Genomic DNA, 6,029 nt, shown 5'->3' with positions numbered 1-6,029 from the left:
CTTGTTATCTCTCCCTCACATCTCTCAATGGGGTGCCCATCTGCGGTTAATCTTGGGACCTGACTCTCTCTCTGATATACATCAATGATGTCGCTCTTTGCTGGCTGAGGTGAGTCTCTTCGATCCCACCTCTACGCAAGACGAACAGCCTATTCTGTATCTTCTGCCCTTTTTGGACCACTGTGTTAACCTACCCTCCCAGGCGGAGCTTCTAATGCCATACAACTCTCCCTTCCCGGTGGCCCTCCAAATTGCTCCTTAAAGATACAATGTTAAAAGCTAAATGCATTGCTCTTCAAACCGCGATCGCCTGCCTCCTGTCACCCCACTCGCCCACCCGTCCAGCATGCACTAACTCTGGAAGGCTCTGACTTAGAATATGTGGACAAATACAAATACCTAGGTGTCTGGTTAGACTGTAAACTCTCCTTCCAGAGCTCACATAAACGATCTCCAATCCAAAGGTTAAATCTAGAATTGGCTTCCTATTCGCGAACAAAAGCATGCCTTCACTCATGCCTGGCCAAACATACCCTTGTAAAACTGACCATCCTACCAATCCTGCGTACTTTCGGTGATAGTCATTAAAAAAAATAGCCTCCAATGACCCCTACTCAATAAATTGGATTGCAGTCTATCACAGTGCCATCCGTTTTGTCACGCAAAGCCCCATATACTACCATCACCACTGCGACCTGTACACTCTTGTTGGCTGGCCCTCGCTTCAATACATCCGTCGCCAAACCCACTGGGTCCAGGTCATGCTACAAGACGCCTGCTAGGTAAAGTCCGCCCCTTATCTCAGCTGCGCTGGTCACCATAGCAGGCACCCACGCTGTAGCACGCGCTCCAGCAGGTATATCTACTCTGGTCACCCAAAAACCAACTCTTCGCTTTGGCCGCCTCTCCTTCCAGTTCTCTGCTGGCCAATGACTGGAACGAAACTACAAAATCCTCTGAGAAGCTGGAAACAACTTATTCTCCCCCACCTACGACTTTAAGACACCAAGCTGCAGAGCAGCTCATCAAGATTACTCGCACCTGTACATAGCGCCATCTTAAATTTACCAACCAAAAAAAAAAAAACAATACCATCTTTCCCTACTTACTTGTAATTTATTAATTTATTTATGTCCTTTGGCACACCCCATTTATGGGTCTATTTACTACTTTGCAACATTCTTCCACTGCAAATCAAACCATTCCAGTGTTACCTTGCTATATTGTATTTACTTCGGCCACACTTCTACTGTATTATTGACTGTATGTTTGTTTTACTCCATGTGTAACTCTGTGTTGTTGTATGTGTCGAACTGCTTTGCTTTATCTTGGCCAGGTCGCAGTTGTAAATGAGAACGTGTTCTCAACTTGCCTACCTGGTTAAATAAAGGTGAAATAAATAAATAAAAAATAAAAATCTAATCTGTGTTCAAGGGGGTTCAAGAGTCTCATTTCCACACTATGTTGTGTTTGGCGGTGATTTATTTATTTTTCACCTTTGGAGGATTGTGAGGCATTAGAATGTTGGATTTACACTCAGAGTGATTTGCATTAAGGCCTGAAATTAACTATTGTACTGAAGGGAACAATCATGATCTTTGGAGGGATGCATGATTGTTAGAGGGATGTATAGAGACTTACTGTGTACATTCTACTCTATTCTAAAGGGACTCTGAGGCTGTTCTCAGACATTTACTTAGCAGACAACAAATACTATATACAGAATACAAAAMAACTTTGTTCATACCTTTGGATTTAAATCTAGAGATTAAAGATCTATATACTTTAAACCTATAACAAGAGACTGTATAGCTATACTCTTGTGAGAGATGTAGGTCTACCCTTCAGACACATTAAGCAGTGAACGCTTGTAAGTACCAAGCTGTCATCTACACATTGACCACTAGATGGGGCTCAGCACCTAAACCAGACTCCTGTCTGCATTCCAGGAAAAGGTAGCAGCTTAGGATAGCCACATAGTTAATGTTACACCTTGTATTACCTTCACCATGGTGAGGTCTGACAGGCCCTTAAATTGAGATGAGATAAGAGAGCTGTGGAGAGATGTGAAGAGATGTTCTATATTTGGAGAGATGTGGAAACATGTTGTATATTTGGAGAGATGTGGAGACATGTATATGTGATGAGATGTGAAGAGATTTTGTATATGTGATGAGATGTGAAGAGATGTTGTATATGTGGAGAGATGTGAAGAGATGTTGTATATGTGGAGAGATGTGAAGAGATGTTGTATATGTGACGAGATGTGAAGAGATGTTGTATATGTGAAGAGATGTTGTATATGTGAAGAGATGTTGTATATGTGGAGAGATGTTTTATATGTGGAGAGATGTATATGTGGAGAGATGTTGTATATGTGGAGAGATGTTGTATATGTGGAGAGATGTGAAGAGATGTTTTATATGTGGAAAGATGTGAAGAGATGTATATGTGGAGAGATGTGAATAGATGTATATGTGGAGAGATGTGAATAGATGTATATGTGGAGAGATGTGAAGAGATGTAAGTACTATGTGGAGAGATGTAATATTTGGGAGAGGATGTGAAGAGAGAATGTAGAGTATATGTGGAGAGATGTATAGTTGGAGAGATGTGAATAGATGTATATGTGGAGAGATGTGAGAGATGTATAGTGTGGAGAGTAATGTGAATAGAGTATTGTGGAGGAGAATGTGGAGAGATGTATATGGTGAGAGATGTGATGATGTATGATGTGGAGAGATGTGAAGAGATTGTAGTATATGTGGAGAGATGTAGTATTTGAGAGATGTAAGAGATGTAAGTATATGTGGAGAGATGTAATATTTGGAGAGATGTTTGAATGAGATGTATATGTGGAGAGGATGTGCAAGAGATGTATGTGGAGAGATGTATATGTGGAGAGATGTTGTATATGTGGAGATATGTGAAGGAGGTGTTGTATAATGTGGAGAGATGTTGTATTGTGGCAGATGTGAAGAGATGTTGTATATGTGGAGAGATGTTGTACAGTGGGGAGAACAAGTATTTGATAAACTGCCGATTTTGCAGGTTTTGCTACGTTACAAAGCATAGAGGTTCTGTTCATTTTTTATCATAGGTACACTTCAACTGTGAGGAGACGGAATCTAAACAAAAATCCAGAAATCACATTGTATGATTTTAGAGTAATTATTTGCATTTTAGTTGCATGACATAAGTATTTGATACATCAGAAAGCAGAAATTAATATTTAGTACAGAAAGCCTTTGTTTGCAATTACAGAGGATACACGTTTCCTGTATTTGTCTTGACCAGGTTTGCACACACTGCAGCAGGGATTGTTGGCCCACTCTCCATACAGACCTTCTGCGCAGATCCTTCAGGTTTCGGGGCTGTCGCTGGGCAATACGGACGTGTTTCAGGCTCCCTCCAAAGATTTTCTATTGGGTTTCAGGTCTGGAGACTGGCTAGGCCACTCGCCAGACCTTGAGATGCTCTTACGGAGGCACTCCTTAGGTGCGCCTGGCTGTGTGTTTCGGGTGTTGTCATGCTGAAACCGCAGTCACGACCCATCTTCAATGGCCTCTTACTGAGGGAAGGAGGTTGTTGGCAAGAGTTGCGATACAGTGGCCGCATCCATCCTCCCTCAATACGGGTGCAGGTCGTCCTGTCCGCCTTTGCAGAAAAGCATCCCCAAAGAATGATGTTTCCACCTCCATGGCTTCACGGTTGGGATGGTATTCTGTGGGGTTGTAACTCATCCTTCTTTCTTCCTCCAAACACGGCGAGTGGAGTTTAGACAAAAAGCTATATTTGTGCTCATCAGACTAGATGACCTTCTCCCATTCCTCCTCTGGGTCATGCCAGATGGTCATTGTCAAACTTCAGACGGGCCTGGACATGCGCTGGCTTGAGCAGGGGACCTTGCGTGCGCTGCAGGACTTTAATCCATGACGGCGTAGCGTGTTACTAATGGTTTTCTTGGAGACTGGTGGTCCCAGCTCTCTTCAGGTCATTGACCAGGTCCTGCCGTGTAGAGTTCTGGGCTGATCCTCACGCTTCCTCATGATCATTGATGATGGCCCCAGCGAGGTGAGATCTTGCCGTGTGGAGCCCGCAGACGCAGAGGGTGATTGGAGCGCGTCATCTTGAACTTCTTCCCATTTTCTAATAATTGCGGGCGCCAAACAGTTGTTGCCTTCTCACAAGCTGCGTTGGCCTATTGTCCTGTAGCCCATTCCAGCCTTATGCAGGTCTCAGAATTTTATCCCTGATGTCCTTACATAGCTTCTCTTATCTTGGCCATTGTGGAGAGGGTTGAGTCGTGTTTGATTGAGTGTGTGGACAGGTGTCTTTTATACAGGTACGCGAGTTCAAACAGGTGCAGTTTAATTAGCAGGTAATGAGTGGAGAACCGGAGGGGCTTCTTAAAGAAAAACTACCAGGCCTGTGAGAGCCGGAATTCTTTACTGGGTTGGGTAGGTAATCAAATACTTATGTCATGCAATAAGTGCAAATTGAGAGTTCTTTAAAAGCAATGTGATTTTCTGGATTTTTTGTTCCGTCTCTCACAGTTGAGAGTGTACCTATGGATAAAATTGACAGACCTCTACATGGCTTTGTAAGTAGGAAAACCTGCAAAATCGGCAGTGTATCAAATACTTGTTCTCCCACTGTATATGTGGAAAGATGTGGAGAGATGTTGTATATGTGGAGAGATGTTTGTATATGGCGGAGAGATGTATATTTTGAGAGATGTAAAGAGATGTTGTATATGTGGAGAGATGTATATTTTTGAGGAGATGTGAAGAGATGTTTGTATATGTGGAGAGATGTTGTATATGTGGTGAGATGTGAAGAGATATTGTTTTTGTGGAGAGATGTTGTATATGTGGGAGAGATGTGGAGAGAGATGTTGTATATGTGGAGAGATGGTATATTTTGAGAGATGTGTAGAGATGTTGTATATGTGGAGACATGTTGTTATTTTGGAGAGATGTGGAGAGATGTTGTATATTTTGAGAGATTTTAGTATCTTGAAGATATTTGGATATGATGGTATATTGTATCGTGGAGAGATGTGAAGATGATGGTTTGTATATGTGGAGAGATGTGAAGAGATGTTGTATATGTGGAAAGATGTGGAGTGTGTAGCAGCATGTAAGAGGTTAACAGCAGTGTCAGACCACAGGATTAGTAGAGAATAAATAGGACTGTAATTGCTGCCTGTCACTCTGGCTCTGAACTAGAGGACCTGCGGGGAAGTCCTATTCTGGGGCCTCGGCACTGGAATCACAGAAATGTCTTAGAGGATCACCTAAGGCTTGCAGGACATGGACAGAAAGAGAAATGGATTGCAATTATTTAGTCAGTATAAATTTCAGTGTGTTAGGATTGTGTGTGTATTTGCAGTGTGTGTGTGTCTCCCTGCAGAGAGTGAGGTGACAGTGGAAACTCTGATCCTCCATCATGTAACAGGTTATTAAGTCTATAAGGGTAGGCTTGGATTCAGCACACCCAGGTGGGTCACACACTCCTCTTGACTACTGGACCAACTGTGTGAGGGTGTGCATTAGTTCCACTACTGTCAGTGCATTTGAACTGCAAGGAAATCCTTAATTTGATTCTTTGCTCAATGAAATTGAATTCAGTGAGATTTTGGGGGRMAATAAAACAATATTTTAACTTTGTAGGTGAACAACAAGGTTACCCACTGTGCACAGACGTCAGTTCAAMKTCTARTATTGATTTACATTTGGTTGAGTTGTCAACTAACGTGAATTCAATGTGAAATCAACAAARAAAAWKCAYCATGTCATTGGATTTAGGTTATAAACTGGATGAAAAAATWGAAAATGCCTTTACGTTGATGATTTTTTGYTAAGCCAATTAGTTTTCCACGTTGAAATGACGTGGAAACRACGTTTCAACCAGTTTTTGCCCATTGGGTAGTGTGAATTGCAGTAACACACACGTCACACACACCACACACAACAGCAGCCAGATAGGTAGCCAGACCGCAGATTGAGCACAGATTTAAGGTTAGG

Source organism: Salvelinus sp. IW2-2015, unplaced genomic scaffold (genome assembly GCF_002910315.2).
Source record: "Salvelinus sp. IW2-2015 unplaced genomic scaffold, ASM291031v2 Un_scaffold1862, whole genome shotgun sequence".
Classification (NCBI taxonomy): Eukaryota; Metazoa; Chordata; class Actinopteri; order Salmoniformes; family Salmonidae; genus Salvelinus; species Salvelinus sp. IW2-2015.
The sequence above is the reverse complement of the archived record's forward strand: the minus strand, read 5'-3'. Positions refer to the sequence as shown.